Source organism: Eurytemora carolleeae, unplaced genomic scaffold (assembly GCF_000591075.1).
Source record: "Eurytemora carolleeae unplaced genomic scaffold, Eaff_2.0 scaffold222, whole genome shotgun sequence".
Lineage (NCBI taxonomy): Eukaryota > Metazoa > Arthropoda > Copepoda > Calanoida > Temoridae > Eurytemora > Eurytemora carolleeae.
Window position 1 is genome coordinate 348608 of NW_019396176.1, and position 13385 is coordinate 361992.

The 13385-nt window shown below is 29.4% G+C and overlaps 1 long non-coding RNA gene across 1 annotated transcript; it reads right to left on the reverse strand.

Moving 5' to 3' along the window:
• Nucleotides 1–2453: 2453 nt before the first annotated feature.
• LOC111697233 (uncharacterized) lies at nucleotides 2454–4559 on the reverse strand. Its single transcript, XR_002764252.1, has 4 exons — nucleotides 4485–4559; nucleotides 3991–4039; nucleotides 3543–3645; nucleotides 2454–2508 (listed from the first exon to the last, which is right to left on the reverse strand). It is a non-coding gene; the product is annotated as an uncharacterized LOC111697233 (long non-coding RNA).
• Nucleotides 4560–13385: the final 8826 nt, after the last annotated feature.

Here is a 13385-nt window from a genome sequence, read left to right on the forward strand (position 1 = left end):
AAATCGTCTATTATAAGTTAATTAATAAATTTTAGTCATTAAAACTTGTTCTTATTGAGCCTAGCTAAATTGGTGACCCTGAGTTTAGTTTTTTTCCTATAGCCTGCAACCAATATTTCGCTATAGAGACATTTTATAGCTACACACAGTGACAATGTCTAAGAACAGTGTTATTGTTTCAATTCTGTTCATTTCCTTTGACGTTCTAATTGCTGTGAAGGTTCTTACTTTTTGGCCAGATTCCGCAAAGCTTGGTTCATGCAAATGAAAGCTCAGTTTGCTTTGAAGGGGGTAACCGTTAGTGCCACAAAGTTTCTCTTCCTTCAATCAAGAAACTGAAAATCAAGTTCTCAATCTCAGCAAATCTCCTCCAGGTCATAAACCATCCAGGCTCTGAAGAGGTGGTTGCTCAAACTTTTTGCACTTGATGACTACCAGAGGTATGAAGCTATTTCCAATCTACCTTTCTCAGGAGACATGCAACCTTCCAAGCTCATGTAAAGCATGTTAACACTCCTCCCAGATGATCACAAACTAAGTTTCTCTCTTCATGGAGTCTTTCTCAAATGTTTACCGGCCAACATCAGAGCTCATCTTCTCAGGGACAACTTCAGGCACACCATCTCCCTCGCTCTTAAGGCCGACAAGATCTACCAGAGCAGAGTGTCCTTGTCTTTAGTTTTTGTCATGGAGTTAGTCAACATCTTCTTACACAGCCTGGTCCTCCAGTGTTTGCTAAACCTTGTGGCCTTGATCCAGAGAAGTAAGCTACTGCTAAGACTAAGTTTGCCGCCATGGAGAAAGCAGGAATTATATGAAGGTCAAATTCTCCCTGGTCCTCTCCGTTACACATGGTTAAGAAGAAAGATGGAGGCTGGAGGCCTTGCAGAGACTATGAGGCTATGTATGGTACAGCTCATACCATCCCTGGAGAAATTCTAGACAGTCCTGAACTTCCTAGCTCTGGCTTTCTGAGCAAGATAGAAAGAGCAATAACAGGATTCGTCATACCTCCGCCTCAGCACATTCATTCCTGGACTCTGTCTGAGCTGCCTGCCTCCCTGGTAAATTCCCAGTTCGTTTTTGTTTGTGAAGAGGCTAGTATACCTTCCCTTGCTCTTCTCTATCGCAGTCTATACCTGGCAGTGGAATGGTGGAACAAGTTCTTTCGTCTTGAGATCTAAACTCAAGCCGTCTCTGTGTCTGAGGACCATCTCAAACCTGTAATATCCGATTCTCCAGTGAGTGCTGCTACACCTCCACTTAGAGGTTGTCAGCTTCTCTGTCCATCCATACTTTTCATTTAGTAGTTTTAAAGAAAATATCAAGAAGTCTTAGCTCCCCCAACCTTTTACCTGCATGTTAGACAACATTCAATAAAGTTGCATGTTTATGACAATTTTTTTTAAACGATAGTTGTTGTTAAAAACGCCCGTTTTTATAAAGTTTGTTGTTTCGTTAACAATTGTTAACAATAACCCTTTGTTAAAGATTGTTAAAAAAGACCCTTCATTAGCGATCGTTAACATATTTATCCATGATAATTTGTTTTCAAAAACTATCCTTTTTTCAACTATGGTAGCTTATCATTTTTATAAAAAGGATTGTTTTCAAGAACAATTGTTATTATATTTTTAAAAGTTCAAAACGAGTAGGTCGTTTTTTCAAAAACAATAAATTGTTTTATTTAAAACGAAACGAACATTTTTGAAAACTATTCATTATCAGGAGATTTAGAAAATGACATTTAAAAAATTCTTCCGATGTATTCTATATTCTTTATTTAGGGTTAATTGTATTATAGAGGACGTGAGTCAGACTCTAATAAAAACGCATAAATAACTTCCAGTATATATATTTCTTATAACTTATTACTAGAGGGTTCAGAACTAGAGTCAATATCGATATCACACGTGTAGATGATTTTATCAGTACTATGCCCCGTATCCGTTCTATCTCATTCTGTTGAATCTTGTGGAACTTGTTTAACGCGGCCAGGCATCGTCTTCCACAGTATGATATTTGATATATACATAAAAAGAATGGAGAAGTACTTCACAAAATGTAAAAAAGTAGAATTGATTACATAAATGCATAATTCAAGGCTTTTAGCTTAGTTATTTTCTAAGATTTAGGCTATTTTAGATTTTTTCTGACTGCTCATAAATGCCAAGAAGATTGACTGTTGCAAAAACAATAGCGCTATGATTACAAATCTTGAGATTTTTTAATCCTTTTAAGGTTAATAAACAATTGTAAATATTTTTCCTTTTTCTAATGCCACTCTCCTTACCATAACCATGCTTTGCAGCAAAGACAAAAAGAAAAAAATTAAGAATTTTCATCTTAATTCTATCTAGACTAAATTTCAAATATAATGTAAATATCTTTATATACTTTATCTTGAAAACTTTTTTTTGTTAAATTAAATAAAACAGATTTTATCACCTTTTGTTTTTTCCTATTGTGTTTACAACTCCTGTCTCTTGAAGAACACTGAGTTGTTTCCTAAAAATAGGGATTTTTTAATCATTAATTTTACTGGTATAATAATAATAAACTGATATAATTATCAACATTTTATTTGTTTTCAAGAAACAGTAGCCATAATTGCAAATTACCCTCTATTTATACATAGAGAGGCATGTCCGATTCAGGACAGTGCTCTTTAAAACTTTCTTAGAGCAAGGATGATGTTGATATATACTCATTATACGTAGAACAATGATATACACAAATTAGATAGTAATTATATTCAGAACAATGATATACACAAATTAGGTTGTAATTATATTCAGAACAATGATATACACAAATTAGATAGTAATTATATTCAGAACAATGATATGCACAAATTAGATAGTAATTATATTCAGACCAATGATATACACAAATTAGATAGTAATTATACGTAGAACAATGATATACACAAATTAGATAGTAATTATATTCAGAACAATGATATACACAAATTAGGTTGTAATTATATTCAGAACAATGATATACACAAATTAGATAGTAATTATATTCAGAACAATGATATGCACAAATTAGATAGTAATTATATTCAGACCAATGATATACACAAATTAGATAGTAATTATATTCAGACCAATGATATACACAAATTAGATAGTAATTATACGTAGAACAATGATATACACAAATTAGATAGTAATTATACTCAGAACAATGATATACACAAATTAGTTAGTAATTATACTCAGAACAATGATATACACAAATTAGATAGTAATTATATTCAGAACAATGACATACACAAATTAGATAGTAATTATACTCAGAACAATGATATACACAAATTAGATAGTAATTATACGTAGAACAATGATATACACAAATTAGATAGTAATTATACTCAGACAATGATATACACAAATTAGATAGTAATTATACTCAGAACAATGATATACACAAATTAGTTAGTAATTATATTCAGATCAATGATATGCACAAATTAGATAGTAATTATATTCAGACCAATGATATGCACAAATGCATTGATGTCTAATTATACATACTGGAATAGGGTTGTAAATTGTGAATTTTTCTGCAGGTAAATTCCAATCTGTTGAGGAAGATAAGGATCTTCAGCAATCTTTGCAACCTCACAAGGATTATGAACTAAAACAAGTTGGTTTTAGAACTAGTGCAGAGTCATAAACCGCGATTTGGCCCTTTCCTGACACTGAATGGCAGGTTTGGGCCAAATTTATTATTTTATAAAGATCTTATAATCTAAGCCGAAAAGGAAAAACTATAGTGTATTTATTTTTTATAAAATATAGAAAACCTTGCATTGTCTAAAAATAATTTTTGTGAATCTTCAACTAATAACTAAAATTTTAAGATATGAGAAAAAAAACAATAGCCAACTTTCTTTGAAAATATTTTGATAAAAAAATTAGTTATTTTTAAAATTTGAGTTTTAAAGACTAAAAGATTAAAGATGTGTATAAGAATATTTACCAAAAAGATTCAAAGCATCATCACCAAAACCCAGAACCAGATAATTATTCTAAAAAATGCATTTTTTATATACATTTTTATACAAGTGTGAACAATATACAAATAAATTTTTCTTGCAAAATAAATATTATCTATTAATTTAAAAAATCCTGTACAGTTTAACTGTAAAAAATATAGTTTCAAGAAAAAATAGATATTTCATGCAACTTTGTAATTAACGAACATAAAACAAGAACCCAAATTTGTTACGGTTTTTTAGTTTAAGACTGTATGGTTGTATGGTTGTTATGCTTTACTTAAACTCCCTTATACATACAAATTAATTTAATAAATTATTATTTATTTTCTTATTTAAAGGGACAGTTAACATAAGTTCAAGTGACTCTCCATTTATAGAGTGTCATGTCAGATTTTAATCATATAAAGCTTTGTCTGATCAAGCATCTTCAATTCAAGAATTTCAATAACCAAATTATGAAGAAATTAAAACTTACTCTTATAGCTTGCAATATGTTGTCACTATTTGCACTTTCCCATTTTAATATTCCATATTCCTGGTTCAATACCTTCAAGTATAATATTCCATATTTCTGGTTCAATACCTTCATGTATAATTACGTTTTAAATATTCCATATTCCTGGTTCAATACCTTCATATATAAACACTATTTTAATATTCCNAAATATAAGCTGATTAATCTAAATTCACCAGTTCTCAGGAACATGTTCAAATAAAAGCTGATTAATCTAAATTCACAAGTTCTAAGGATCATGTTTAAATAAAAGCTGATTACTCTAAATTTGTATCTTTTATTGTGGCAACTGGCAACCTGATGACTTTAGGTATTTCAAACTATAAATATTACTTCATCAAAGTAAAGTTTAAAAATTTGAATGAGGAATGAAATACACAAAGGTATTAAAATTTATTTTAGAAATGTCAAAATAATATTTGGTTTTATGAACTCATTAAAATGAAAGGAAACGTTTTCTTTTATTCTAAGGTTAGTCCTGTAAAGCCGAATTCTAAAAGCAAAAAAAGAACAGTGTTTGAATGGATTTTGATTAAAAAATAAATATTGTAATCTTTGATTTGTTTACACTGGTTAATGTTGCAAGATCTACGGAAAACAAAATTTGAATTAAAGCGCTTGTGGTATCATTAGGATATTTACAAAATAGGCTAGTTATAAATTTAAAATGATGATAAAAGCTTTAGAATGTTATTGTTACTGATTTCAAACTATCCTGATCTGAGAACTCAAGTTCTGTAATGTAAAAAGAACCAGCAGGCAGAGATAATTTCATATCAGTATCTTATAGAAACATTTGTATTTGAATGCAATTATATGAAAAATATTAAAATAATTATAATAATAATAATAATAATAATAATATAGATAGTTATAATAGTAATAATAGTACTACTAATAATAATGATCATAATAATAGTTATAATGTTAATACCCAGTATATCCTCCATCTTTTGAATTGGTAGATTAATAATAGTAATAATAGTAATAATAGTAATAATAGTAATAATAGTAATAATAGTAATAATAGTAATAATAGTAATAATAGTAATAATAGTAATAATAGTACTACTAATAATAATGATCATAATAATAGTTATAATGTTAATACCCAGTATATCCTCCATCTTTTGAATTGGTAGATTCTCAGTTTTGCTGAAATACATTTTAAAAATATGATCTATAACTTTCTTAGTCTTATAAATTTTTGTATCTTAAACTTGTATCTTAACTGCTCAGATAGCTCTAAACCGTTCAACCTTACATGGATGGATGCAAAGGATTGTTAACTTTCCTTGATTTAAGGCATTTTAATCCAATATTAAAGTTTGGCAATGTATGGTAGTTGAACTGAGAATGTAGGTTTTTGAAGACATTTTATAAATTTATTTGAGACATATAAAACGTTTTAATGATGTATAATTACTGAGTTAAAGCGCAAAGCCAACTTTCAAAATCATCCATTATGGTGGTTACGTTTTGAGAATCAATTTATTTAAAAATTATTAAACAAGGACGACAAAAAATGTATCAAAAGTTCTTCAATAAACAAATTAGAGTATTCAAATGTTGTCACTTCAATAAAAATCTACAGAAAATGTTTGTGAACAATAAAAGCCTACAGAAACTAAGAACAGAATAAGATTACTTATTTTGGATGATAAGAGTTATTTTTTATTTCATCAACCTGTTCCTAAACACTTTATAAGTTTACTGTAGAATTTTTGTTATATTTTTGTTGTTGCTATTTAATATTCAAAAAAATAGATTCTCGAAATGGAACCACCCAAATGGATGACTTTGAAAATCGGCTTTGCCCTCAAACTCAGTAAATTTACATCATTAAAACGTTTTACATGTCTCAAATAAATCCAAAAAAATTCTCCACAATACTACAGTCTTAGTTCAACTACCATAAATTGCAATCCCTTTTGGCAAACAGTAAGGTTAGAACCTTACTGTTTGAAAACTGGTATTGCTTATTTCTAAATAATCTAGAAACCATTAGATCTAAACTCCTTAATATTCATGACCATTACAGTTTCATGCAGAACACCTCTTATCATCCTTTTAACCCATTTAATTGTTATTGGGAAATACCAGCTTTGTTAATTGAAAAAATATCATTAAAAGTGCCCAGCCCTAAAAACAACATTTAATAAAAAATATTAATTGCCTGGTAAAAGAAGATGTAAGTTCTGCTTTATAGGTTTCCACTACAAAGAATCCAAGAACTAGATAGGTAAACATACATACTCTCCAGGCTTTCTTAAACCTTAATCAATAACTAGATAGGTGAACATACATACTCTCTAGGCTTTCTTAAACCTTAAATAAGAACTAGATAGGTCAGCATACATACTCTCCAGGCTTTTTTTAAATCTTGAACAAGAACTAGATAGGTAAACATACATACTCTCCAGGCTTTCTTAAACCTTAAACAAGAACTAGATAGGTAAACATACTTACTCTCCAGGCTTTTTTAAACCTTAAACAAGAACTAGATAGGTTAGCATACATACTCTCCAGGCTTTCTTAAACCTTAAACAAGAACTAGATAGGATAGCATACATACTCTCCAGGCTTTCTTAAATCTTAAACAAGAACTAGATAGGTAAACATACTTAATCTCCAGGCTTTTTTAAACCTTAAACAAGAACTAGATAGGTAAACATACATACTCTCCAGGCTTTCTTAAACCTTAAACAAGAACTAGATAGGTCAGCATACATACTCTCCAGGCTTTCTTAAACCTTAAAAAAGAACTAGATAGGTCAGCATACATACTCTCCAGGCTTTCTTAAACCTTAAACAAGAACTAGATATGTTAGCATGCATACTCTCCAGGCTTTCTTAAACCTTAAACAAGAACTAGATAGGTAAACATACATACTCTCTAGGCTTTCTTAATCCTTAAATAAGAAATAGATAGGTAAACATACATACTCTCTAGGCTTTCTTAAACCTTAAACAAGAACTAGATAGGTCAGCATTAGCATAGAAGTTCTTCAGGCTTTCTTTCCTGACATGGTTCTACACCAGATATTTGCCAAATATAATATATACATATCATCCTTGCTCTATGCCTGTGAATTATTCTATTTTACCTTAGCTGTGGTAGAATGAAGGTGTCTACAGCTCCCAGGATTCTAATGGAGAAGCTTAGAATGTCTTTCACACTTATTTCCTACAAGCAAGAGGAGATTCAAAGGGACTGTCTTTAAATTTAAGCTACAATTTAAAAGGTTTTATTATAAATTGAAATACAATATAGTTTTATGTTTTGTTGTATTGTTGTATGAATGTATATAAAAACGCATATTTTCGACAATCCTAAAAATTTTATTTTCTTATTCAGATTTTTGTTGGAAGAAATTATTTATTCTTTCAAATTTTGTGTCAACTATAAATTTCAAAAGATTTCTGCCTTTTCTCTTAATTTTGTTTTCTTGTTGGACAAGTTTGCAAGTAGGAGAAGGAACAACGATAGACCTCCTGCTGAACAGAAAGCACACAACCATATTATCTAAACATAAACATTGAAAAATCTTATTTAAACATGATTTTCTTTACTTGTACTGAATTAAAATGCACCTACTGTTGAAAACAACAACAAGTTTTCTAATAATTAAACAATCCAAAATAATTTTTAAAATTACAAGAATTTTGTTTTCAAATACAATCAGAATGTTGAAAACATAAAAGCTATTGAGATATCCCTAACATATTGTTCATAATTTGACATAAGTTAGTGCAGTTCATTTTGTTTGTTCATCATTTGTGGGCAACCCATTTCATTTTTATAATCGTTCATAAAAATTGTTTTGTCCATTCTCAAAACTAAAGTTCATTTTCCATTTATTTTGTTCATTTTCCATTTATTTTATTTTTAAAACTAAATATTTTTTTATTTTCGTAATGCAATGGAATTTAACAGAAATTACATGTTAAAATTACAAGATCATTTTTTATAATTATACATGAGCATTATTTTAAAGCAAGTTTTACTATTAGTAATATTCAAGGAATGAGCGGTAAAATTATCAAGTATATCATTATCCAAAACTGCATTAAAATTATAACATAAATCTGGTCTCCATTTTCATTTTTTCTTCTTGCTTCTTGTTTCTTGTTTTTACACTGTAAGGCCTTTCCATATATTTCTTTTAACATCAAGTTGTGGAGCAGGTAGGGGAGAGAAGGAGGTTTGTAGGAAGAAGGGTATAGGGGATCTCTCCCTGTGTTCCTTCATTTTATACTGTTTCCCAGTTAGGGGAATTAAGGAATTTACCCATAACTGCACCCCATATGCAAAATGGGGAGTTGTGATCCCTGCAAGCTCTATTGAGAGGTATCTTCCATGGCAGTCCAGTCCTCACATCTGGTCGAGTAAAATACCTGTAACGTTGCGCATGGCTTGTATTCCCACAAGGGGTTAAACTCCTCTTTCAGTGCACCAGGCTGAAGATGAAGTTTTGCTTTCAGCTTCCCCTATAGGATACAAGATGCGTAACTAAACTCAGCGCTTCCCCAACTGTAATTCTGGGACTGCTACATAGTAGGTCCGTTCTGCTTGAGAGAAAGCAGGCAACTGATATCTTTAGACTTTAAAGGCATGATAATTAATTGCACAATGCCCATGTTAAAAACTTACAGGTTTGAGAGGTTTAAAGAAAGCCATAAACTCAAGTTCAGTCCCAGGCTTAGCTAGCAAACAAAGAGTTGGCTGTAGAATCATTTTTCCACCAAAATCAGCAACCTAAACAAATTTCAGACAAATTGAATGCTCATGTCTAATTTCAAATATTAATAACAATTTTTTAAAAAAAGCTACATACCACAAAATGGAATTAAAAAAAAGTATGGTTCAGATTTGATTTTCTTTAAAGTTCCAGACCTGATTCCTAGAGTGAGTCAATGTAAGATCTGCTACAGCAATATCTATTTCTCCTCTCTCAAGCATTCCAATAAGTCCGTTAAACTGAGAAATCTTGCCACGGTTCATTACTCCACCAGGAACCTTCACAAAACAATTTGAAATAAAAATTAATGTTTCATAATTGTTTTAGAAACAGTTTGAGTTAAGGACAAAAGTAAAATCTTGTGACTTTCTTGAGAAATTAATTGACTCTTAAAACCATCATTAACAAAAAACAAAGTTTGTTTCTCTGCAGGGACTTTTAACAAGCAAGCATTGCAACTTTGTACATATTCAACTATTTGCTTAAATATTATTACAATTTGAAAAAATGGTTCATATGTGAAAAATCCAATGAAATATGCAAATATGAAAAATGGAGATTAAAACTTAAGTTTACTTTTGCTCCATAAAATCCATCATTAGACAGAAGAGGTTTGTATGTAAAGTTCATTAAATTGCTCATTGTGTGGAATATTCGTCCAATAGATCCTTCAAACTCAAAACCAACCAACCTATAATATTTTATTTCAAATCAGATGGGAAACTAGTTTTTAAATATCAAACCAACTATTGTGTTTCATAGACTTGCTATAAAGAAATCATCATGCTGTGCTGTTAAATTAGCTGTATATCATAGCACGGTGCTATAAAGTTTCATTAGTTCCCAGCTTTTATTTAAAAGATTAGAAATATTTCTGGGGAAACATTTCAATTTAATTGAAAGTAAAAATGAAATTAATATATTTTATTTCTGATTTGTTAAAACGCATATTATATCTTGCTAAAAATAACCATTGCATCATGAAAATTACACAATACATGTTGCCTTTAACATTATTGGTTTGGCTGAAACTATGGACAAAATGTAATCTAAAAAAGCTGGAATCTTTTTGATTAAAGAACAATTTCTGTCCAAAAACTTTATAGCACTGTAACACAAAATAACAGTGTTATAAATAGTTATTATGTTTTTTAAGAAGAAATTTACTTGATATATGGAGTTGTCAGATAGCCAGCAGATAATTTTAATCCATGCAGATCAATTCTTCATTCAAAGCTTTTATCAACAGATGCTTAATTCTATAAGATAAAACCTTTCCTATAGAATGTCAGCATTTCACCAACATGTCCCCTTTTTTAATATAGGGTACTTAATTTTTCTAATCATCTTTGCAACCTTTGATATTTCAAACTTTAATTATTTGATCTAACAGAATTCATAGTTTGAAATATCTAGATTTACCACAATTGGTAGCAAATCAGAGTGTGTGTGTGTGTGTGGCAAGTAAGATGGATCATTTCGACCTAAATAAAAACGAAAATTTTGTTTTGAAAACGATCAAGAAAAAACGATAAACGAAACGATTGTCTTAAAAACTATCATTTAAAAAAAAAATTGCTTTTTAAAAATGGTCTTTTTTAAAAACGATAGTTTTGGTTTTTTAAAATAGAAGATTTAAGACAACTGTCATAAAATTATCTTCATGAAAAAAATTAAAATAAATTGTCATAAAATGATAAAATTCAGATTCATTTGAGAAATATTTTTTTGAAACGATCGTTTTTTGAAAATTCAAAACAAGGGGTTTATTTTCAAACTTTTTTTCCAAAAACGAAACGATAGTTTAAGAGAAAAATAAAAACGAAACGGAAAAAGGATCGTTTTTTCGATAGTATTAAAAGTGATTAACAACACTAATGGCAAGGACTCAATTCCTTTTGCAATGGATATTAATAAGGATACTTTCAATTCTTTCTATTTCAAGGAAATGGTAAACAATAGACTAAGAGCTTTCCTCTCAGTGTCCACTGTTTCTTGTTTGATTGGAACAGTAACTGTTACACTGTTAATTACAGACTAAACATAGAGAAATGTTTCAGCAATTTATTGATTATAAATATAATCTCATTATATGCATTTTCAAATATTTAAGGTTTTTGGCTTTTTATTTTCTATAAGTTTAAATGCCTGTTAATTACTATAATAAAGAATGTACTTTTGCGAGAGTCCAAATTTTGCTATAATTCTTCATGCAAGAACTAATCATCATAAAATCTTAATATTTCAAATAAATAATTACTTCATGCATGGCAAGTTAATTTTTTAAAAGTATTTTTTTTGGATTTCTACAGCATAGCATGAGACTATGCGTATAGAGAAAAACATCATTGAATTAAAACAATTGGTACTTTTTAAAGTTATATTGATAATATACCTGATAAGTCTTGACTTCAAATATTTTTCCTTTTTCTTTAACAATTATCTTTTTGTTTTCTTGCCCCTCCATATAAAACCTAAGTTAAGCATTTTGCATAATAATAATTATGTATTATTGAAACTGGTAAAAATAGGCAGTTTTAAGCAAAAATAAATTAGTTTTGATCTGAAATAAAGCCTAGCTCACATATAAAGTTTATAGAAGTTGGAAAGAAACATTGGATTAAGACATTAATGAACAAAATTTTTATTTTATTTTTATTTATTAGAAAAAAATTCTTTTTGTCTTTTATTTTTTGCAGTGAAAGTTTTTACCTTTTAACAAAGTCTTCCTCTCTATCAAAGATTGCAATTGCCTTGTCCACTTTAATCTTCTCCTGTCAATAAAATATTAGTTTAATTCTGCTTTAACAGTTAAAGTTTGCACTTTGAAATGTGGGAGGTTTAAAATTGTTCTTCAACTACCCATTTCAGTCAATTTTTTTAATTGTTTGTAAAAACTTTGATTTCATTCATTAGCAGAATAATTGTTCATTTTCTTTCTATATTGCGTTCATTCATTGAATTTGTTTGTTCAAGAAAACCATTCGTTAAATACAAATGTTCGTTCATTTACAAAAACGATGTTATGTTAATTTCAAAAGTTGAAAATGATAAATTTACCCCCAAGATAAAAAATGTGATTCTTCATAATTAACCTTGTTCTGTCTTTATTTACCCAATCATAAATTGTTGAAAATCAACTTCATCAAAGTTAAATTCTCTTTAAGTTTGTTTTGGGTAAAATATAAAGGAACCAAACACTCGCAACAAATTCGAATGTTCTATTCATGATTTACTTTACACTACGTCTTAAACAATGCATTCAGTTTGATTTAATAGCCTCAGTTTAGAATATCAAAGGTTTACACCTTCATGCTGCAAAGATATATGAATTAGAAGATTATAATTTAAACATTCATAATTTCAAATAAAAGTATATCACCTGAATTGGTAGTTTGCAGAATATTAAAGTTGAATTATAAAGATTTACTAGAGACAGATCAGACACCTTACACAACATTATTAGTATCATTATATACTAGAATTTCACTAGAATTGGGTTAAAACTTTCCAGAAGCAAAGCATGAATTTTCCTAGTTCTTAAAGGGCATGTCGTTATAATTTCTTGTGACCTTCTAATTAAAAGAGCAGCTGCAGTATAGTCACCCCTAGTTTAAAAAACTGCATGTTTGATTCACAACGGTACCCTTTAATCCTTTAATATGTTTAATTATGTGGAAAACCTGGAACATTTTAATCTCTCAAGAAATGCAAAAGACAAATCTTTTAAATGTACCAGTGTGAATTGGACATGTTACTCTATCAATGGAAGATAAATTATGTTTACAGTCCCTTTAAGAGTATGTAATTGAAGCGGTTACCTTTACCTGGTTAATAATATTTAGCTGTGGTAGTGTTGTGTAATGAATATCTAGGGCTCCAGCAATAAGCTCATCGCTCCAATCACATAGAACAAGGTTTACAACTAGAAACACATGGAACATATTTTAATATTGACTTAGATGGTTATTATATTGGTAAAAGGGAAGATGGTCAACCCCGTCATAAATATATTTTCAAAAATGTTGAAATAACATTTACTTAATTACTCTATGAGGTTTGGATCATCAGCAGCTACGAATTTTAAATCCACATATAACCAATCATTTGTGTCAGTTTA